Source organism: Neomonachus schauinslandi, chromosome 4 (assembly GCF_002201575.2).
Source record: "Neomonachus schauinslandi chromosome 4, ASM220157v2, whole genome shotgun sequence".
Classification (NCBI taxonomy): Eukaryota; Metazoa; Chordata; class Mammalia; order Carnivora; family Phocidae; genus Neomonachus; species Neomonachus schauinslandi.
In genome coordinates this window covers 169,618,759-169,643,600 of record NC_058406.1, presented here as the reverse complement: position 1 = coordinate 169,643,600, position 24,842 = coordinate 169,618,759, and the positions used below count along the sequence as shown (strand labels likewise).

At 40.1% G+C, this 24,842-nt stretch overlaps 1 pseudogene; it reads right to left on the bottom strand.

The window, feature by feature from the left end:
* Positions 1-1,352: 1,352 nt before the first annotated feature.
* LOC110579170 overlaps positions 1,353-24,842 on the bottom strand; it is a 129,848-nt pseudogene continuing 106,358 nt past the window's right edge.

The window sequence follows — 24,842 nt, the reverse complement described above, 5'->3', positions numbered from 1 at the left end:
ATTTTCAGCAGTGGGGTGCTTTTTCCCTGTGCATGATCAAGTTTTCTGGGAATTCAGTCTTTGGTTCATGGGGTTCTGACTTTCATCTGACTTCTATGTATATCTCAGTCTCAGACCTACAGAAAAACCACACGAGGTAAGAAAGACCCAGCACCAGAATTACCAAACAATTCCCTTTCATATCATTCTGAATAGTGACTGTATATCCTGCCCATTCAGAGGTTTTTTGGCATCCCAAATTATCAAATATTTTTGTTTTCACTAGCTCCATGGTAGATTTGGCTTAATATTCTCACTCTTGGCTCAAAAAGTACATCAATATATAACACTGTCAATTATACTTCAATAATAAATAATAAAAAGTAAATCAATAAATAAAACCTTGTGATTAAAAGGTATTTGGTTGATGGGCAAGTTTTTCATGTGTACTGAGATAATTCAAGCAGAACTTCTTAATAACCAGTTATAGTCTAGGAGAGTTGATTTCTTCTATATCTTTTTAGAATAAGAAGTGGTGTCTCTTCTTCAAGCAAATAATCTTAAATTTTTTTCCTTAAACTTGTGCATGAGACTTTTGTGTGGGCTCTCCATTTGGCAAGACAAAATAGTCCTGTCCACAAAGGGCAATGTGAAATTAAACTAACCATATAAATATGTGAAACACCCTTCAAGAAACCCAATAATATAATTCTATCCCTAAGGAATTAGAGGCAGACCAATGGAATCATATAAACATCCTTGGAAGATGAGTAAAGGAGAGATTTTCATTTCCACCCTTGGTGACAATGCTCAGCTTAAATCAAAATTGTGTCAAAGTGTTCTAGAAAAGCTATGTTCTAAGGCACTTAACTTATTTATTTATTTTAGAGAGAGCGGGAGAGAGAGAGAGAGCCCAAGTGGGGGCAGAGGGAAAGGGAGAGAGAGAATCCTCAAGCAGACTTCCTGCTGAGTGCAGAGCCCAACATGGGGCTCGATCCCAGGACCCTGAAATAGTGATCTGAGCCGAAATCAAGAGTAGGACACTTAACCACCTGAGCCATCCCAGCACCCCCAAAGACACATTTTTTTCCTCACTTGTGTTATGTACATTAGCTCTTTAGTGAGAATATTTATTTAACCAAATTTTGACTGCTAAGTCAAATGAAGGAAGATCTCAATGAATTCATAGAAGATGCTCCCCAAGAACAAGTGGGCAAACCATTTTCCAATTCTAGTTTAAAAGAGTTAATGTTCATCATTTAAGGTAGTGCTAAAACAATTTTAGCAATAAAATTAGTTTGTTATTCCTTTGCTAAGTGACCAGACAACTTCCATGAATAGAATCACCAGACTCTAAGATGAACTTCAAGTCTTCAAAATTGAGACACAACTATAGGATCATAAAGCTTGTTGAAACATATCCCCAGTCTCCAGTCATCATCAATAGAGAAGTCTCCCACAGATTCCTAAATCCACAATTAATATGACCATTTTAAGCTCAAGACTAACTTGGTATCTAATATGTTCTTTTTCTTTTTTTGAAGAATAAGTTATTTCCAAAAAGATATTTGAAATTAATAAGACTTTATGTGCTTGAGCTGAGTTGAGTTCTATTTGACTTGTCTTGATAATTTTTCCAGAAGATTTTTAGCTTGATGATCTTCACTACACTAAAAGATAACTGGTTCACCAATTGTGCAGAAATCGGGGAGAGGAGATAAAGAATAATTTCTGCTGGTCTTTAATATGCTTTTTCCCAGAAGGCACTTGTGAGAAAAAGACTATAAACTCTTTAGATTCTAGTACATCCCTCAAAAGGAGACCTTTCCTCTTACTACTATAGTTTCTCTGCTCTAGTCATTTATGTGAACAGAGTGGCAGCAAAATTGAAGGTCAAAATCATTTCAATAAGAGTTTACTACATTTCACAGAAGAATATCCAATTTAAAACTAGGTTTTGTTGGGGCCCTGGCTGGCTCAGTCAGAGGAATATGCAACTCTTGATCCCCAGGTCGTGAGTTAGAGCCCCATGTGGGGTGTAGAGATTACTTAAATAAGTAAAACTTTAAAAAAATAAAACTAGAGTTTTATTAATTATTTATATAAAGTAGCAGCAGCTAATCTCAGTTAACATGTCAATTAACTAATTATATCAATCAACATAAGCTGAGAATATATGGAGAAAAATGACATTGTCCTTGGCCTTGGAAGTACACTCAGATATGTTATGACATTGGTAAGACCAAAGTGAAATTTTGGGATTGGATGAGAAGTGAGAAGGAAAACAACAGAATTCTGAGGAAGTGTTGTTTGAAGAAACTAATAATAGGGTCAACCTCAGTTGGAGATTTTAAGGAAGTTCCTCTAGGTTTATCCCACTTGTGGCCACTTACCACCATACGATGGTGAAGAGTCTGGGCTAGAACTCAGAAATCCTGGACAATGGTTTTGGATCCACTGGCAACTGGCTCTTTACCCTTGGGAAAAATTCCTTTCTTTGCTTTACCACCTTTGTGAGTCGCTGTGGAGGTCAAGTGAGAAAACCTGAAGGCACAGTCCTTCCCATTCTTTTCTTCACTCCTGTTCCACTGTGGATGTGATTTTTATGCTGGCTCCTTCATTGTGTATCAGAGGAAGAGCAGCTGTACCACATCTCTATTGCTTCTCCTGGATTCTCAGGTGCACAATTAGCACCCTGAACATTCCCCATCAGATCTGGTGCTTATTTCATGATGGCTTTCACTGCCAGACAGTAAGCTCAGGCAGGGAATGAAGCATGCCTATCTTTATCTCTAGTGCCTGATCCATAGTAGATACCTCATAGGAATGTGTTGGCTGCCTAGCTGAAGGGATACATGGAATGAATAGCAGAAGACATTTTAGGAACAATCACTCTTGGACACTGTTCCCACAGAGAAGTGGAACACTGTAGCAGGAGAGTGACCCTCATTCTTGTGTGAGGCTCTTTATGTTCAAATGGCTGACTGAGGCTGGGGAAAGTGTGAAGGTCCAGGAGAGGAGGAAGGAAACGACGGATCATTTCTGTACCTGGCACTGCATTCATAACTGCATGCAACCTTTACAATAACCCAACAGCTAGGTATTAGCTCACTTTTATGGCTGAGAAATTTCAGGCTTTTAAGAAGTTAAATAATTTGCACAAACTCACATGATAGTGATCTGTGAGATTTGACACCAGGGCTGTGCCTGGTGTCTTTCCCGAACGATGTAACTGTGAGATTAAAAAAGATAAACTGATGTTTAATGCAGTATTATTTATCGCTTTTTCCTGGCCATAGGGGGACTGTAATGCATGAGGATTACATTTCAGCAGATGTGGTTGATTGCCTCCCTTAAGCAATTTATTATGTTTTTTTTCTCCCCTGTCTCTTCTCTTTCTCTCTCTGATAATACTGTTAGTTGGGATAATTAATTAGCTATGATAGCAAATTAATAGTGCATTAAAGGTTATGAGATTTTCTACAGAAAATAAATCCACTTAACTTTGTTTTATGTGATTTCCAAACTAATTAGACCACAGAAGTTTTTTAATGAAGAATTACCAATATTTCAGGAGACACAAGTCCCTCCTAGACACTTTTTTTTTCAGACATCGATAAACACCATGCTTTATTAATGACAACAAAATTGTCTTTTTAGTTTGAATATCAAAACCTGAATTGTTTTCACATAGCATTGCATACAAAAAAACCCTTTGCTCGTAGTGTGCAATTTTGACCCTGGCCAACAAACAGAGCAAAGGTAGATATGCATGACATGTCAAATACTTATTTTCATTCCTATTCCAAGCTCTATTTTATCTGGAGAACAAAAGTGGAGAAACTGGTCAGAAGAAGGACCAACAACCTCTCCTGGACCCCCTTGTCTCCTTTCTGAACAAAGATGGAACCACTGACTTCTCTCAGTTCACCCACCACCCCTCTTCTTCATCATGAAGGACTCATCATATCCCAGCAGCTTTCTAGTCAATTCCTCAGGTAGATGAGCAAATGTCAGGGGGATGCCAAGAGTTGGCAGGGGAATGGTCTATGAGGCTCCTCCCTGGGGTGGCTTACTGTAAGTTTTATCCACCCAATTGGGAGAGTTGTTTCATGTGAACCAATAATCAGAAACTTTAATTGTTCCCAGGGTAGGATCTCTCCCTCACCATCTCTATCTTTTGGACTCCTTACCTTGAAAGTGAGATGGCTTGTATTATTATAGATTGTTTTCCTTTGGGCACTAGCCTAGCCTGATCTATGCTTAACAAGTTTAACTAATGCACTTTTATTTATAGTTACTAGCTAAGCAAATAGCTTTCCACGTTATCATTTTTGCACACACCAGTTCATACTCCTAAGCAGTATTTCTAGAGCATCTGTTCCTGAACTGGAAGTGGAATCATTGCAAAATCTTATGGGTAGGAAAAAATGGAGTGGGGGTTGGGTGGGGTCTCTGTGAAGTTAGTCCCAGAGTTGAAGGCCCACAACCACAGGAATCTCTAAGATATAAACAGAGGATGGTTATCATTTTATTTAGCTAAAGTGCAGCCCAAAAGGGACATTGTAGACTATAAACAGATCTTTAATAGTTAAAAAAAAAATGTTCCCAGTACTCCATCCAAAGACTTGTTTTCCAGCATGTTCTCTCCTCATAGCCATAAGGAAAAAAATTCTAGATCTTATGATCTACGAATTTCATGTAGTTTAAACTCTGATTAAAGCTACCCACTTGATGTGCAGTCTTAAACTTATTTTAAGTCAGCTGCTTAAATGGGTGAACAATTTGAAACTCAGATGAATGACTGTTTACAATCAGGCAAGCTCCTCTATATTCATTTGTAACCAAAGCCATTTAATTAAGAAAAAGAATATTTTATAGTCCAGTTTTTCATTGTAGATCCTCCATTTATTATCACACTCCTACCTTAGTGAGGTGGAGCCTAAGGGAGAAATAGCCACTAAGCAAAATGGCATGTTTCTTTATGAACAAGAAACTAGCAAACATATTTTCAGTATTGCCCTTTGTTTTTCTACAGAGCAATAGTGGGAAAGTAAGTTCCTTTTTTATTTTTTGGAATGGAATTTATATGTGATGAATCAGCCTATTACTAAAGTTTCATAGAAGTTTTGGATGGAATGCAGGGAAATTCTGATAGGATATGATTTTTTAACTTACCAGTAGTGTTACTTTACTTTTCTGGCAAACTTAACCTCATTTATATAGAGACATGCCAAATGCTACTCTTTAATGGGACTTAAGACAGTTACATCAATGCCTCAATAACTATAACACCCTTTGCACCTGCTTCATTGCATTTTTTATTTCTTCCAGTTGTATTCAAACCGCTCTCACAGATAACTTGCTTCTTGGGTGCTGTTCTGCAAAGAGCCCTAAACACAATCTTCTGAATATTTTCTTTTTTTAATCTTTTGAAAATTGTAAGTACATTTTTTTCAATAATGGGAGATGATTATAGCTGGGATGTTTTACAGTATTTTTATGATTGATAACACCTCAAGTTCATAAGTTTATCATACCTTATTTGTGATGACTTCTTTCTGGAAAATATTTTGCTGAGCTGAGAATATCCCAAGCAAAGCAGAAAAATAAACCCATCAAATACCCTGTCACTGAAAAGATGATAACAGATGTTTCTCATCCCTGGATAGCTCTGGGGAGGCAAACTGACAGGTTTCCCATGTTTCCCAGATGCTGTGTGATATGTCTGGGTTCCCAGGATTCATCCAAATGAGGACACATTGAGATTAGCAAATAGGAATTCCCCAGCTGAGAGACTCAGGGTAGGATAATAAGGCTAATCAGGGAAAAGGGGATTCTAAGATATCCATGGGGTGTTTTGAATTTAGGTCACCCTTTCTACATTTTCAGAGTGGTCAGTAAAGGAGCCAGCAGAATTCTATCAGCTGCTCTTAATTTTCTCTTTTCCTCTAAAACATTCTTTATTATTTTAGAAATGATAAGAAAGGGCTAAAAATATCTGAGAGAACAAAGGGTAATATCCAAAATTAAGGGGCTGAATTACTCAGAATTCTTAGTCTTTCTTACCAATGTTACATCTCCCCTCAATCCCAATAAATACTATATCTGTATGTAAGCAGATTGCAAACATAAATACAAAAAATGTTGGCCTCTCAACTCTTCACCGTTACCAATGCCCAACAGAGGAATGGTAGAGAGAAGACTGGTTGTCATGTTTGGTTCAGCCTTTTACATCATCTGCACTAAATAAAAAAATAAAATAAAAAATGAGCATTAAAACCCATTATGTCATTCTTTAAGGAAATTTGTATCATTGACGTAATCTAAAAAGAACTCTCTCAAAGACAAGGTTGTCATAGAGATTACATCCTCCAAACAACCACTTCTCAGCTACTGCGATCAAGAGCTGTGATTCTGGATTTATCTCATTTGAGGGTCTTGGTTAAATGCCAAAGAACAACTGAGAAATATTATTCTCTCATGGAAGTACTTTGAATTGCCTTCCTTGGAGCACTTTACAATCAGGTCTGTAAAAATCTGCTTCTCTGTTAATTATAGTGCATGTGATAGATTATAATTTTTCTACTCAATGGCCCCCACTTGAAGTTGAAGTGGTTAGAAGAAAAAGATAACACAATAACACAATGAAATTACAGATATGGTTATACTGACCCATAGTCAAAATAATTCACAAAACCCACATATGCAAAAGGGAACTTTTCTTACTTGAGCTCATGTGCCCCCATTTCTGATCCTTCACAGAATAACTGATATAATTTTTTTAAAGATTATTTATTTATTTATTTGACAGAGAGAGACACAGCGAGAGAGGGAACACAAGCAGGGGGAGTGGGAGAGGGAGAAGCAGGCTTCCCGTGGAGCAGGGATCCTGATGTGGGGCTCGATCCCAGGACCCTGGGATCATGACCTGAGCCGAAGGCAGGCGCTTAATGACTGAGCCACCCAGGTGCCCCCGATATAATTTTTTTAATGTATTAGTTCAACCCAGCACTTTTTATATAAATTCAAGATTGCTTCCTCAGGTTCAGTCCAGTTCAAAGCTTTCCCTTAGATATTCCTTTTCTTCCACTTGACCTCAACCCTAAATTCTCAAGAATGAAGCAGAGGGGAAGAGAGGGGAGTCTCTGGTGCAAGCAGGGGGCAATTTCTTCATGACAGGCCATACACTGATATACTGAAGGCGGGATTCAATTTCTACTCTTGCCCACTTCGTGTTATGGATGAGGATACCCGTGATTGCTCTGCCTGGCTATGTTGAGAGGCTATTTCAGTTTTGACAGAGCATTCTCAACGTTGTTGATTCTCCTCAGACTTTTCAGCTATGAAACAAACTGATAATACTCTCCTCACCTCTTCTGGTCATGTTCCAGGGCCTGTGACCCAAAACTTATTGTCCACTGATATACACTTACCTTGTTGTCCAGCTGGCACTCTGAATCTCCTCTATTCACTTGGTGGGTTGTGGGTACTGGAGGTGTTCCTAGATGGACTATGCTACCTTCTCTTTTTTACCCTCTCTCATGTCCTAGAGTCCCAGGACACATCTGCTGGGCTCTCTCTCATCATACTCAATCTGTGGAGAAAAATCGTAGCCTCTTCTACCTCGTGGGTCCTTCCAACCTGAAGGGGATATCAGTTAGGTTCTCCTCCACTGCCTTCCTACCTGAGAATCTCATCTTCCAAAAGTCTCCTTCCTTTACAATTAAAGTTTTCTTCCTCTAACTCAGAGTCATATATACTTCATCTGGGGCAGGAAGTGACAGGAAGGGATGGGATGGAGGGAGGAGGAATGTGAAGAGCCAGCTCTCCTGGTTTGTCATATCGTCTTTATTTTTTTCCAAGGAATCCATCAAATTCATGATAGCTGAAAAAGAAAACACTATTTGGTGCTTGATGTTACCAGACTGCACACCACAGACTGCTGTATGGGAATGATTCTTCCATACCCCTGATATTTCCTACCACTTGGAGGAAGCTCTCCTAGTGTAACATTCCTGGTCTCTCTTGCCTTCTTACCTACTGCTCTCTAGGGGAGGAGGAGAGACTTCCTTACCGGTAAGTTAAGGAAAAGTGATGTGGGCATACTCAGCTCACTTCCTCCTTTTTCTTTTCCTTGGAGGTAGTCTGCCTACAGAGAACAAGGGTTAGAAGAAAAAGATAACACAATAACACAGGCTTCCTGCCTGCTCCCAGAGAGGAGGGTATGGTTTTCCAGAATGTTCTGTATCTGGATGAGGATGCCTGCCCTAATTCTGGGCTCAGTATTGATAAGTCCACTTTCCCAAATATATTAGCCACTGCCCCCCATATCAGTTTTACCAGTAATAAGGGCCATCTTTGCCATCCCATTGCCTTATTCTTATTTGTTAATTCATTCCAACCTTGGTCCATGAAGAGATTTATTACTGGCTCTAATTTTAACAAATATTTTATATACCATCCTTTCACTCTCTTAATGTTCTTCTCCCTAGTTCTGCCCCCCACCCCACTCCAAATCTGACCAAGAGTGTGAGGAGTCCAGGTGAAATTCTGGCTGTGCCACATAGAAATAGTGTAACCCCAGCCAACTTATTTACTCTCAGCACCCAGGCTGCTTCTTCTAAAGACTATTTACCGCTAGATAGATTCCTACGGGCATCCAATTCAGGAGCTTTTGTTTCTTTACAGAGGTATTTCCTCATTTTTTAAAAGACTGGGATGTGGATTTATAATGTTCCAACATCACGTATCTCAGCCAGAAACCAGGAAGAGAAAAAAAATGAGTAAGTTGTCTGAGGACTCTATCCAAATCCTTGCTGCACTTTGGAAACCTAAATATTCTTCCTCCTTCTCAGTCTGAGGCAGAGACTGTGAGGACAAAAGAGGTTTTATATGAAAAATACAGCTAGAGAATTTGGGTCACCGTGAACGAAAAGGCTGTTTAAGTGTGCTGAGCAATGTTATTTATGCGGAGGGGGATCCATGTCTCTTTTCTAACAGACAAGCACAAACTAATCACCAGGACAGAGGAAAAAAAAAAAAGTGGTCACAAAAGTGGTCCTTCTGGATAAAAGGAAACTTGGAAGAGACAAGGAAAAGTTGTTACTGAGAAATTCTCTATAAGAATAACTTTAGCTAAATCATCTGATACTGTATTAGCTACCTAACTTCCTTAGAATAAGTTATTCAAATAGCCTCAAGGGTTGCTTCTCAGCCAGGCTAGCCTGTACAATGAATTATCTGGGCAGCCGTCTCATTTCTGCTTTAGGGAAATAGACTCAACTGAACTAGCCTACTCTACTTCCATGTATTTATTTTGATACAAGTAATCTGAGTTAAAAAGTTTAAATAGAAAATTAAAAAATAGAAATTAAAGAGCAATCATCATCTTTCTCATCATCCTCCTACCACCCCTGTATAACTATTGCTTATACTCTGTTCACTTTGCTACTGATTTTGTGTGTATACACACACAAATCCATATGAATATGTCTAAGCAAACACACACGCCCACACACATGCACACATAAAGTTACTACTAGGTTAGAATCATAAATGCACTGCCTTGTAACCTGCTTTTTCACTTAACAATATTGAAACCAATTTCAATATCATTTCATTCTGATTTATATCATTACTTTCATAACATTGTTTCCTTTTTTGAAGGTACCATAATTTATTTGACCAATCTTTAATTAATGGGCGTTTAGATTGTTTCTAATTTTCACTGGAATGAAGAATGCTGAATTGAAATCTTTTTATGCACATTTTTGCATAAAGACTTGTCTAATTCATTGAATTAAATTCTTAGAAGTAGAACGAATGGATGGAAGAGAATGCCTATGTTTATAGCTTCTCATACCTGTTGCCAAATTGCCCTCCAGCGAGATTGTACTAATTACCACTTTTAACAGGGAATGTGAGAGCAGCCCTGTCTTCCAAGTCCTTGCCAAAACCAGATTTTCTCCTCATATTTTAATGCCTTACCATCTGATACAACCTTTCTTTAAATAGTCTTCATACAAAATCCAGCAAGTGACCACTATAATTAAACTCAAACTCAGGGAACTAACAAAGTGTGCCGTAATAATGGTTTTGGAAGACTTAAAAATTGGATGAATATGCAAATCTGAACCCAAATCTCCTGGATTAGTGAGATTTTAAAAGAAATTCTCTTGAGCAAATTTCCCAGCAGGAAATTCTGTTTTAGACTACAGGAATATTCTGAATTTGGGCTATGGATCAAGATATTAGTTCTGCATGCTAAAGGAAAGCAAAACAAAGCTAATGAGCCTAAATATTTCACCACCTCCATGGCAACTTCTAGGGAAAGGTTTATATTTGTTTGAATACCACATATAAAATTTGTGATTGGAAATAAATTAGTCATGAATTCATTATATCAATATTGTGGAGGGAGATTTAGACTCGGAATTGGAACACCTTTATCACTACTTTGCTGATTCGAGTGACGAAATTTAAGCAATGAAAGTAGATTTAAAGTGCCATTAAGATGTGGTCATTGTTAATCCGGTGCCAAGATACTGGCGACATGATTTGGATTCTGATCCATTCATGTACGTAACTGGCTGATAGTTATGTGATACCTTTCAAAGAGGGGTGAGTTATTTGAAACCTACTTTTCCTGGAAGATGAGTAAAAAAAAAAAAAAATGTGTTGTCAGGTATCTATAGTGCATTAATCTTTTTATTTTATTTTATTTTTATTATTATGTTATGTTAATCACCATACATTATATAGTGCATTAATCTTAGGAAAACATGCAATTTGATCATTTACATCTGTCAAGTCTCTTCTAACATCGCAAAAGATACCTTTTACACATTCTAATCTTTTAACAAATCACTTCATTGAAATAATGTATTTTTGCTTTCAAATTTGATGCAGCGTGCTATAGAATCTTACGAAGACAGACATCCTAAATGGTCACACTTAATCGTTCTCTATTTCTTTCCATAATGTAAATGACCCAAAATCATCATAGCAGAAATATACACGGGAGAGGCTGAAGGTGGCGGCGAGCTATGCTCGGAATGCCTGCCCCGCCACATGAGAAGGCAACCTACAATTTGGAAAACAGTGATGCGATCCCTGCTTCCAAGTCCACGTGTGAGAAAATAAATCATTAATTTCTAGCAGCAAACAGCATAAGGAACCTCCTCTCTGGCTGTCAGGGTTTAAAGGAAAACACACAATAGTTATGTAGTGACCTGTCAGCTGACATGTTTTTTCATTTATCAAATCCTTAGTCATAGTGATGGAGAGAACTTGGACTGTTCGGGCACTTAGGTCATCCGGTTTCCCCTCCCTGCTCCTCCTGACATTTACAAAGCCACCCCCACCCCCTTCTATGGAACTGCTCCATTCCCCGAAATGCCGACTTGGCGAGGTCTGGCTGCTGCGTAGTATTAGTTCTCCTGACTCATGGATCCTTGTTCGCTTGATTTCTGAGGACCCTGCCAGACTCGGATGTTAAATAAATTCCCACGTTCAGAGCCGTTGCTCCAATGAGCACGGAATGATCAGAAATAGATCCGTTAAGGAAAACAAATCACCTAAAATCACTCCTGACTTTATTTCTGGATATGATTTTCACCTTGGCTATGAAGGGAGATTCTGCATTTCTGCCCCTTTCTTGTGACAGATTGATTACAACAATGGCCTCAGATGTTCATATCCTCCTGTATCCACACCTGCTACAGTGATATGTTGGACCTCCTCCTTTCAATAGGTGGGATTGAGATGGAAGAAAACACTCAGTGAGGGTTTGTATATCAAAAGTGAGAGGGTAAACTTTTCTGAAAAAGAATTTTAAAAGGAGATGAATAAAGGTATAAAGGAAAGGTGACCTAAAGAAGAAGGATGAATTTAAAAACAGTTTTGACCTTGTCGCTCCACTGCTCACCAATTTTCCATAGCTCCACCATCTTTGATGGGTTTGGAGGCTGCTGGGGGTGGCTGTTATGGATTACAGGAGTGGTAGAGGAGTCTGGAATGAGCTACTGGGGGATTGAAATTTAGATTCAACTAAAATCAGATATGTGTTTCCAACAGAAATGTTCCCTTGCAGTAATTCTGTGGGTGTAGACATGACTATCTGATTGTACAGGATAAGAAAGTTACAAATGGGCCAAGTGATTTACCCCGGTCATCCTGTTAGTTAGTGACAGTGTGGCAATTTGAATTTGGTGTCCCAATTCCAATGGCTTCTTTAGTTTTATGACTACAGAGTTGTGTTGTAGCTTCAATGAGTTACTGTGTTCTTGCTGGGGTGTCACTGACTCATTGAGATAGACTATGCACTGGATATTGTGTTTATTATAGTAACAATCAGCAGCCATGTGCCCTGCCCTCACTCTTATATAATGGAAAGAGAATATAACTAGGATTAAAAACAAAAACAAAAAACACTGAGGCTTGAGTCCTGATTGTGTATCTTACCTTCTATTTGATCTTTCCCCGTAACGATGTTGCTGGTAAAATAGAGATGATTCCTTTGTTATATAACTCTTGGTTAAGTACAAAAGCCAAATGAGATCATGTAAATTAAATAAGGTAGTAACTAATAAAGCACTGCACATAAATTAATTGAATGTTGCCTGGTGTTTTCCCTTATCTGCTATGTACCTTCCTATTCCATGAAGCTTTCTTGAACTTTGTCTCTCCCAGCCTCACATTTACCAACCCCAGGTAGTAGCAACCACTCTTTCCTTATTGCCTTTCCTGTACCCAGGACCTGTCTGAATCACAACACATTAAATTCTTGGTCCAGTTATATTCGGGGAAGGGGATGGAGCCAATATAGTCCTGTGTCCTCCGCACTTAGTGCAAAGTTTGGAAAATAACACATATTCAATAAATATTGTGGCACAAATGCATGAATGTGTATGACGTAGAGTATACTATTATTATTTTGTATTGCTCTGTTGAAACTTTTAGGGAAAGGGCAGTTATGGGGCCCTAGAAATCTGATATAAATTTTAAAATCAGGGGCACCTGGGTGGCTCAGTTGGTTAAGTGACTGCCTTCGGCTCAGATCAGGATTTCAGGGTCCTGGGACTCCCTGCTCAGCAGGGAGCCTGCTTCTCCCTTTCCCTCTGCCTCTCTCCCCTGCTTGTGCTCTCCTGCTCTGTCAAATAAATAAATAAAAATTTTTTAAAAAATTTTAAAATCAGGAAACTGCCTTTCATATAAATTGAGCACTTCTATTGCCTACAGATATTATATTGTAAATAGTATTTATCTTGCAATGTAATAATGTCAAATTTCTTTGTGTGTCTGGGAAGAAAATTGTCAGTGTTAATTAAGCTTAGAGACTTACCCCCAAAATAACAAAGCACCCCAAATGACCACTTACTAAAGCACAGAAGTCAGCACAATCACTCTGTAAAATAGGTTAAAATTTGGCTAATGATATCTCTAAACCTCCGCTAATTTTTTTTTAAAGATGTATTTGAAGAGGGGCGCCTGGGTGGCTCAGTCGTTAAGCGTCTGCCTTTGGCTCAGGTCATGATCCCAGGGTCCTGGGATCGAGCCCCACATCGGGCTCCCTGCTCAGCGGGAAGCCTGCTTCTCCCTCTCCCACTCCCCCTGCTTGTGTTCCCTCTCTCGCTGTGTCTCTCTCTGTCAAATAAATAAATAAAATCTTTAAAAAAAATAAAATAAAATAAGGAGCACAGATTCTGACCACTTAGAGAGGTACCATGGGAATTAAGTGTGGTATTATTCTCAGGAAAGCTCTTAGCTCAGTGCCTAGCATATAGGAAGTACAGAGTGAAAAAGCAGAAGTGAGGAAGAGAGGACATTTAGGTGAATGAGTAGGACTTGCGTCCCGGGCATGGAACACCCCCCTAGTACATGTGGTCAGCCACAACCAGCATGCTCGTGGTGGGTGACATCCTGGGCATCCTTAAACATCATCAAGGCAGGCTTGCTCCTCCAAAAACGGCAAGGAAGTATCTGAGGGGAGGCAACAAAGGAAGAAAAGTATGGGACTGGATATCAAGTCATCTGGATACTAACCAAGATTTGACCATGAAACATTTTGTGAATCTGGAGAAGCTAATTAATTTCTGGGCCTGGGTTTCCACCTCTGTCAATGAAGAGTATGGGGTAGCTGGCTGGCTTTCAGATGGTCTGTTTTGGAGCTGTAGGATCGCACGACTGGGTGGCGGTGTCCTGTGGGAGGAGGGGGAGTGAGGAAACAGAATCCAAGGAGCCTTGCACTTCATAGGAGAGCAGGAAAAGACAGCTTCGCTCTGATCTCTTTTAAGTATGGCTGATTCCCATAGTGTTTCCTTGAAAAATGAGTCCTGTCCTTTAAACAATGTTTGAATAGCACTGGACTAATCACTTTTTTTCTCGTTGGAAAAAAAAAAAGGAATCTTTAATCAGAAGCAGCTACATAATTTGTGGGGCCCAGTTCAAAATGAACATGTGGACCCCTTGTTCAAAAAGCAGTACAAAGGTTTCTCCATGTCCTTTGTAGCCGTTGTCTATCTCTTTCTGATGGTGGTTTAATTTTCTATGTAAGCAAATGGTCCCTTGGGCACAGGGACATTTGAGGGTGAGTCAGACCCTCACAGGCCCTCAGGCCCCCACCCTACTACTCAGCACACAGAGCATGTGCCCCTGACCCCACCCCTTGCTGCACTGACACTCAGGAGGTGGAGGTTGGCAGTGATTGCTGAGGGAAGGAGGGGAGTCGGCGGCTAAGAACATATCCTGGGGAGGCAGGAAGGCAGAGATGGAGGCCGAGGGAAGAGGTTTGCTTGGGTGCTGAGGCTGCAGGCCCCTGGCTCAGACGCCAGTGTCCTGTCCGACTTGACCTACAAAACTCCAATTCAAAGAGAATTATTAAGAATTCCAAGATGGTGTCCCCAGAGCACTAAACCTCAAGGAGGAACCTTCTGAGTGTGGGGTCTGGTGAAAATTGCATAGCTTGAGTATCCATGGAGTTGACCCTGGCTTTAATATTGATAAATTGAGTAACTGAAAACTAAATCTCAAACTAATTGTTCTAATCTGGTGACTTGAGTCAATTTTTGCAAATTATTAGATTACAGATGCAGACATACTGGGGTTTCTGAATATCAGTTGAGTATTATCAGTAGGGAGGAAGAGAGCAAAACAAAACAAAACAAAAAGATTCAGCCAAAAAAGAAAAATCTCCAACTCTTAACAGTAAGAACAACTACTATTGTTCTGAAAAACCACTAAAAGGGTTCATGAAGATTTTTTAAAATTTTTTTAAAGATTTCATTTATTTATTTGACAGAGAGATAGAGAGAGAGCACAAGTAGGCAGAATGGCAGGCAGAAGGAGAGGGAGAAGCAGGCTCCCCACTGAGCAGGGAGCCGGACGTGGGGCTCGATCCCAGGACCCCGGGATCATGACCTGAGCTGAAGGCAGCCGCTTAACCAACTGAGCCACCCAGGCGCTCCAGGGTTCATGAAGATTAACGTGACCCCCAACACCCCCATTCTGGATTCTGTAATTCTCTTTGGTTCTCCCTACAAAAGTTTTATCCCTTTCACTTCTTTCTTCAAAATTGTCTCAGCTAACTCCCTCATACTGCTTTCCCATGCCCCGGTAGGTTTCTGCTAGCTGGCTACCTTCCTACCATCCTGTTCTTCTTCCCCATTCTTCTCCCTGAATGAAACAGCCTGAAACCTAGGTTGTCTCACTGTGACCTGACCTATCCATCCTTTCCTAGGAACACAGAGCAGTGTAACTCGCTTTTGATCTATTGTTCAGTTGTCCCTCGTTAATCTCCTAGTTGATAGGCCAACAGTCACATTTGCCAATGTATACATTTACCTCAAACACTCAAGAAAGAAGGAAAGCTCACAAGCCTGAAATCCAAATATAGATACTATTACGGAGGAGGTTTTTTCAAAACATGGCTTGGTCCAACCAATGTGCATGCAGCAGTTCATATGAGAGGACTAATTATCTGCAGATAGGCTTATCAACCCTGTCCAAATGGGAATAGGCATTTAAAGCTATTCAGAACTAGGAGACTTACCAGCTCTGACTTCAGATATTTCGGATACACAAACTCTGCTCCAACCAGTTCCAACTCAATTCCGGCCACAAGATTAAAGCCTAAATTGCTCAGGTGTCCCTCTGTCTGAATCACTAGTGGACAGACTTCCATCAGAGCATATACATATTTAAGTTGTTTTTGAAGCGTACTTTCTGTACTTTCATATTGGACCCACATCATTTGACCCAACTGCTGACTGATCTATTTGCTGATAAATAGGCTGGTTTCTACACATAGGCTTTAATATAGATATGCATATGGCATTGGAAAATCAAATGCAGTTCTTCTTTTGTTTTTTGTTTCCATATTTGATATGAATTTGATTTAAAATGTTTTCAATAAGGCAATGTAGATATTAATAGAGCTTCATTTTATTGGTATATCTTGAAAAAAGTATGAACATTTATGTAATTTAAAATTGATACACCAAGTGATTCAGATAAATATGCAGAGCAAATGACCATTATAAGAATTTGTTTTGTATTATTTTGAATTTTATATAACGATATTTTCTGAAATATATCCCCTTCATAAGGTATGATGGCTGTGTGTGTGTGTGTGATTTCAAAGAGGGCCTTTATTTACTACTGAAAAGCAAAATGAGAATTTCAAAAATATTTTTCATAGTACCTAATTAAGGTCTCCACTGGATAGGGAAGAAAAGAGAAATAATTAAGATTATATAAATGCAGCCCAACATGCTAATAGAAGTTTCGTTCCATTTCATAATAATAAACATATATATTTTCATGAGAAAATACCTGCTTAGTTTCTAAAACTTGAAGGTTAGCAATACCTGAACACTTGCCAAATGATGAAAAATTATAGGCTCTTCTCTGGTAATAAGCATCAATACCTAACAATGATGTCAGGATGTTTTCATGTGTTGGAAATATGAAGATCAGACCCTGAGAAACTCAAGCTCTTTTGTCTCTACCTACAGTAATTAGTTTGAAAAGCATTTCAGAAGACACATGACTTGTGAGAAGACAGATGTAATTTCACTCTTCACTTTGAGCAGTTTACCTGTGTATGGATGGCTGAATACGTCATAGTTTATAAACTGCTACAACTCACACACAATTAAACAAGGAAATTGGCTTCTGCTGTGTTTAAAAAGAGATTTGTGGCTGCCTACCCCTAATCTCCAGACTGTCCCTTCTCTTTGTCCTGCATGGGATGAGCATGGGTCCCTATATATTGGGAACTCTATCTTAGATTTAAAGATGAAAAACTGGGCGCCTGGGTGGCTCAGTCGTTAAGCGTCTGCCTTCGGCTCAGGTCATGATCCCAGGGTCCTGGGATGGAGTCCCACATCGGGCTCCTTGCTCGGCAGGAAGCCTGCTTCTCCCTCTCCCACTCCCCCTGCTTGTGTTCCTGCTCTCGCTATCTCTCTCTCTGTCAAATAAATAAATAAAATAAATAAAAAAAAATCTTTAAAGATGAAAAACTGGTGGGGCGCCTCGGTGCCTCAGTGGGTTAAACATCTGTCTTAAGTGTCTGACTTCGGCTCAGGTCATGATCTCAGGGTCCTGGGATTGAGCCCATTATCTCGGTCTTCCCTGCTCAGCGGAGAGTCTGCTTCTCTCTCTCCCCCTGAACCCTCTCCCCCTGCTTGTGCTCTCTCTCTCACTCTCTCTCTCTGAAATAAATAAATAAAATCTTTAAAAAAAAATAAATGGCAAGGCTACTCTAATAATACAAGGCAGTAAGATGCAGAGATTAAATGTGTGGACTTTGGTACTGCATATGTCCTGTGTTCAGCCCTGACTCTGTGTCCCTTGTAACTGTGGGACTCTGTGCTTTGGTTTTCTCATCTGTAAAGTGGGGATAATAATGATAATACTGCCTCACAGGAATCTTGTTTGTGTTCAGAGGACAGGGCCTGGCCAATGGTAAGCCTAAAGTAGACAGCACGCACTGTTATTAATGTTGTTCACTCTTTTCCTTTTTATCTGATCTTGATCAAGCACAAGTCACCTCTCAAAAGGGAGAGGAAAGTCCCTTCAGCTGCTTGTCTGTTGTTCTTACTCTAGTTCTTAATGACCCAGAATAATCTTTAGGTGCAACTTTACATAAACTCCCTTCTTTTGCTTCTAAATGCTTCCTGCAACTGGCAGCATGTACCAAGTAGAAATGAATAAATATTTTACAAAGGGGAGAAATGGTGGCACTTTGGAATATTGTTTCCAATTGTAGGTGCTGAAGTGTAAATCATAACTTCCATGTGGATTTCATGAAAATTGAGGGTATCTATTTAAAAGATCAAATATATGAGGAAAAAAACTCATTTTCTTTCCTTATTATCCTACAAAATACTGCATTTACCTTTTTATTCTCACCACTTATTTCCTTAATATTTCTTGTATATTTCAGGGCTTGGAGAAATATATTTTGCAAGTATTCAAGTGCAGTTAGTTGGCCATCAAAATCAGTTCATCTTTGAGACTGTGAACCTTGTAACTACAAATGCAATTCATCCAGAGTTGCACAATTGATGACAAACTTGAATGCACTTTGTATCATCAGTGAGGATTCAGACGCAGGAAGAAGGAAACTCTTTCATTATTGTAAGCAGTAAAGGACTTGATCGAGGTAACAACTAAGAGGTATTGAGCACCTCCTGTGTCCCGGGGCTCTGCTCTGAGTGTGTTGTGTACACGCACTGATTCAGTCCTCACAGCAGCCCTGGCAGTAAGTGACTTCCCCATTTTTTTCAGATGAAACCCTGAAGTTTAGAGAGTTGCCCGAAGTAACACAGTTACTGATTAGCTGAGCTGGGATTACAACCCAACTATTCTGGTCCCAGAGTGTACCTGCCAAACGACTATGCTCTACTCCACAGAGAATAAGGTACTTCAAGGTATTTTCCAAATTCCTGAAAGGACCGGAACAGCTGTGCCTCCAGCCTTGACTTCTGGGATAACACCGCAGACTGGCTTGTCAAGATGTCAAGCTCTAGTCCAGGCAGGAGCTGAGAGTTGGAAATGACGCCTGCCTTCAGGATAACGATGTCACGAGACAAGTAACTACTTCTAGACCCAGAGCGATGCTGGGTCTACTCTATTGCACAAGCGGAACGAGTGTCTTGCATCCTGCCGCCTCTCTCCGTACTTAATTCCATTGGGAATTCAGTTTCGCTGCCAATCACTGCACCCAATTGGCAGAACTTAAATCACATCTGGAACCCAGCTTTGCAGCCTCTGAGCCTGGAAAACACACCCGAGGAGGATGGAAAAGATGTTAAGCAAGCCAATCTCAAGTATCATGCAAACCCTTTAATAGAAGAACTTCTCCTTTGCTTCAGCATTTTCTCCCTGTTCATGTGAAGTATTACTTCAAGTAAAACAAAGTGAATGCTTATCAAACAGAAAGAGGGAAATTTTATGAGCGATTGAAATAAGATATTTCGTTTCCAGCTACCTTTCTTTTCAAGTGTCAGTGACAGATAACAGATAAAGACCCTTCAGTCTTGCTAAAAGGGACAGTTTATATTTTCCATGAAGGAAATAACAGGGGGTGGCAGTGGGGAGAAGGATATCACACCGATGCACTTTAATTTTTTTTTTCTCAAAATGGGTGGGGGAGTGAATATGGTTAAATAACAATAGAATGTGAGCGAGTGGGAAGTGAGCTTATCTATTAGATGAGATGTAGGTTTTGTAACTTCAATAAAAAATGTCACTCTCAAATAGTGCTTTTCAGTTTGTTCTTTCTCCTCGAATCAGGATAAAGTAATTTCCCATATAGGGAAGGAAAAATAACCTTTTCTAGACTCCCTCTTCCGCACATGTTCCTTTCAGCAGGCCACTTATATCTTACTTCACTCTCACCCTCAAAGAGCCCTGTGTTTGATTATGAGTTCTGAATGGCAAGGACACCTTTTGAATCAGAGACATCCTTTCTGGAGGCAAGTGGGACGGTCTTCCTGGTTCTCCTTGCACACTGCCCTCCCCCTGGTGCCCCAGGCACACACAATCTCAGGGAACAGGCCGCTAGAATTGTGAATCTAAAAGAAAGCAGGAGGAATGACACAAGAAATGGGAGTAGTTGTCCCAGAAAATGCCTAGACCATCCAAGCCTCTTCATGAGGCTCAGCACCCGGCTCCCTGCTCATCCTTGGAGGTAGAGCTGGCTGGCTAGAAACCAATACCCATCTCTCATCCACATGCCTCCTACAGGTACCACGGTTCACTTTCTCCAGTGTAGTGATACGGGAGAAACCTTTACTTTGGTTTGGGCTCATCTCCAGAATTCTTATGATTTTATTTTATTTTTTTAAAGTAATCTCTACACCCAACATGGGGCTTGAATTCAGAACCCCGAGATTGAGAGCCACACACTACACCAGCTGAGACAGCCAGGCGCCCCTCCAGAATCCTTTTGAATATCTCCTCTTCAATATCCCAAACACTTCTTAAACTTAATATGTCTAAAACATAATTTATGGTTTTCTAATACTCTTGAGCCTGTTCCTTATCTCATATCCTTGTGGCAACAGAGGGTCCACTCTAGATCTGGCTGCATAACCAGAAGCCTCTCTGACTTAGCCCACAGTCATGGTCAGTCCACACCACGTCCTGTGGATTTCACATCTCCTGTGTCTCTCCTATATTTGCATTTTCCTTCTCGATCTCAAACAAAACAGCATTCTGAGCTATGATTCTCTTCCACGTAAATGTCAGTAGATTCTAACTGGTTCCCTGCATGCTCTCTACTCGCCTCCATCCAAAATCTTTTCTTCACCAACTAGCCAGAGCAGCCTTTCCAAGCAGCATAAATCTGATCATTCATCTCCTCTGCCTTAAAACCATCAGTGTCTTCCCATTGCCCTTAGGGTAATGGGGAGGATTTGGCTCCTACTAAAGCTGAAACAATCCTATGTGATTGAATTACACCAGCCACCACCTACTGTCACCTACTGTCCAGACTCACTGCCACAGTCTTCCTGTCACTGAGCCTCTCTAGCCACAGAGACTTCCTTCAGTTTTATACGCTTCCTATACTCACTCATAACACAGGGTCTGAATACATTCATCTGCCTGGAATCTTCTTCGTTCCCACCTGACTCAATTTTCTTTTATCTTCTCCCAGATATGAATCCTGTTTTCTCAGAGAAGCCATCAGGAAGTCCAATCCTTATGATGTGTGCTCACAGCACCATGGCTTTCTTGATAAAAGACTTTATCATAGCTGGACTCTTGTGCTTGCTTGTTTGATTACTTAATTAATAGCTCTGTCCATTAGACAATTATCCTTCTAAGGGCAAGGACTAGGCTTTCTCTAGTGCTGGCACTGTTTTTGGCATATAGCAGGAATTCAATAAATTGTTTTTGAATGAGTGAATGTTAAAATGGAGTCCTGGAAATGTTCAGGGTTAGATTTTATATTTCTCATACCTCCCAGATCTGTGCCAGATCTAAAACTGTCCATGGAAAACAGAATAGCTTCAGGTGCTTTTGGTCATCATTATCCCACTTGTCTGAGAGAATTTAGAAGATGTGCAATGACCGATTACAAAGAATATGTTATAATAAGAGCAAATACTCCAACTGTTCTTTGGTTATGTCTGTACAATGCCAAACATCTGCAAGGAAACATTAAAATTTAGCTCTCCATAAAGTTCTAAGTTTTAAAGTATTTGGCATTATGGAGACAGCTATTGCCTGGGTTTTGCAAATTACATGAACCCAATATTCTCCAATATTTGTGAACGTCTCTCCTGCCTAAAACGGTTAGTGACCCTTTTGCTATTGACTTTTCATTTGTCCCATGGTTCTGAGACTATTGGTTTAGTACACATTTTACAGGCCAGAGGCATCCTTTGGTTCTCACAATAGCCCCAGCAAAATGCTGTTCCTATTTTGCAAATGAGAAAAGTGAGGATCAGGGTTATACAGATAGCAGGAGTCATGGTAGTATTGCATTTAAATGGTTGGTTCTCACAATAGCCCCAGCAAAATGCTGTTCCTATTTTGCAAATGAGAAAAGTGAGGATCAGGGTTATACAGATAGCAGGAGTCATGGTAGTATTGCATTTAAATACAGTTTATTCAAGGACTTTTTTTTTTTACATTTTTAAGAAAGATTTTATTGATTTATTTGAGAGGGGCAGAGGAAAGGGCAGAGGGGGAGGAAGAAGCAGAATCCCCGTTGAGTGGGGAGCGAGACGTGGAGCTCGATCCCAGGACCCCAGGATCATGACCTGAGCTGAAGGCAGACATTTAACCAAATGAGCCACCCAGGTGCCCCTAGTTTATTCCAAGACCTATGTCAGTTTCTTCTGTTTAATATCACCTCTCATCTGTAACTTACTTTTTGGGGAAGAGAGGAAAAGAAAATAAAGAATAATAATTATAACTCAAGAAAATGAGATATTCTCTACCCTTGATCATTGCATTCTCCGGCTCAGACGGTTCATGGAACCTAGAGTTTGTTGTCCAATATTCTCTTAATCACCAAGCCATAAGTTCCAAAAAGACAGGGAACCACCACTATCCTGAACAACAGAAGCCCTCCTCAGCACCAAGAATATCAAAGTATTTCCTCTGAAGCATTCAGGAGGAGATATGAAAATATATCAGTTACAGTGGATAGCCATCTCACTTGCTCTCAGGACACCTCCTTTGAATTATTGGTATCCAAGAACAAATCTATGAGACCCTTAAAAGTATGAGCTGAAACTTCTTTTCTGACGATGATTTACTGAGAACTCCATTTTCTTTTAAGAGAAGGCACTAAATAGTCAGGAAACCCAGGTTTTAGCCATAGCATGGACAATAACTTTATTTTTTTAAGATTTTATTTATTTATTTTGGAGAGAGAGAGAGCATGGGAGGGAGAGGCAGAGGGAGAGAATCTCAAGCAGATTCCATACTGAGTGGGGATCCTGATGCGGGACTCAGTCTCATGACCCTGAGGTCATGACCTGAGCCAAAACCAAGAGTTGGACACTTAACCGACTGAGCCACCCAGGCTCCCCACTGCTGATAACTTTTGATTAGCAGGACATCAGACATTGCCTAGTCAGACTCCTTTAAGTTACAAGGGAGGAGAGTGAGTTTCAGAGGAGAAGCCATTCCCAAGCTCACCCAGCAAGTCCTACCATTACCACCAAGTCCTTTTTAGCATTAAAATCTTTTCTTCAGCAAATAGTTGGTGGGACACACACCTTTAGCTTCCCACTTACTCTGACCCCCATTCCCCAAGAAGCAGACCACTGTAGTCCACCAAATGTGCTTCCTTTATTTTCAGTTCCCACAGTTCTTCTTTTACAAAGGACCAAATCCATGATGGAGAATAAGCTATCCCAGGCTTTTGGGCTACATGTATTTGTTTAAAAAACCAAGTGTCCAACAGGATGTGCCTACATAACAGAATCAATCCAACAAGGGCCTAGTTGACCCTCTGGCAATTTTTATGACACATGTCTCATTTTTCACCTTCCTCTAGACCCCAGAAAATATGTTTTAATAACATTTGCAAATGTTGCCACAACGGAGCCCAAGGGAAGTCCCAGTTTTGACTCCTTTGGCCAAAAGCTCCCACCAAGACCCAGGGACCTACTTCCAGCTCTCTGGAGGGTTCTCTTCCCTTGAATTGAATGTATTGGCCTCCTGTACACAACAGCTTGGAAACATTACTGATGCACCCAGCCAGGAAAGTGTCCCAAAGACATGTTCCAGCTTTTGATGACAGTGACAGAGGATCCTGAATGCACCATGGAGACAACCACCTGCAAAACTCCATTTCTTAAGTGGGAGTCAAATTTCAGGCCCTCCTGGGGTGCCTGGGTGGCTCATTCATTAAGCATCTGCCTTTGGCTCAGGTCATGATCCCAGGGTCCTGGTATCAAGCCCCACATTGGCTCCCTGCTCAGGGGGAAGCCTGCTTCTCCCTCTCCCACTCCCCCTGCTTGTGTTCCCTCTCTCGCTGTGTCTCTCTCTGTCAAATAAATAAATAAAATCTTTTTAAAAAAAAGTTCAGGCCTTCCTGCATTTTCTGATAATGATTTACTGAGAACTCCATTTTCTTCTAAGAGAAGGCACTAAATAGTCAGGAAATCCTAGTGGGTCAGATTGCAAAGTCTGATAACTTAACAAGGTTCAGGCACAAAATTCAGGGATTGTATTAACTGTCCAGTGTGATGTGCTATGAACTCATTTACACAAAGGCCCAAACTCTATCTACTTACAGAATGGCAGTTTTATCTACTGAAGTGGTTCTCAAGAGGGGTGATGGTATCCTCTTGGGGACATTTGGCAATGCCCACAGATATTTTTGGTTATCACACTTGGGAGTAAAGGTACTACTGGCATTCAGTGGATAGAGGCCAGGGATGTTGCTGAACATTGTACAAGGACAGGACAGCCTCCTACAACAAAGAATTATCTGGCTCAAAATGTCCACACTGATAGTGTTGAGAAACCCTGACACAGAATTCACCAAGCAGACAATAAGTAGACCAGATTACTTGATGGATTTCATTCCAGTCAAAAGTCTTTTGGGAAAGTCCTTGTTCAAGATGTATCAATGTGAACAAGTTGTTTTTTGTTTTTGTTTTTTTTAATCTGTCTCCCTCAGTTTTCTTATCTGTAAAACAGGAATAACAATGCATGTATCCCTAGCATTTTGAAAGCTCTCTGTAATGTTATCAGTTACAATTATTGATCCAAACAGCTTTTTCCTGTTCTGCTTTGATTGTTTTATGGACAATAACAAAAAAATGTATCATTTGATCCCATGTTATGTAAGTTTTAGATACATTATCTCATTATCTCATTCTTTGAGT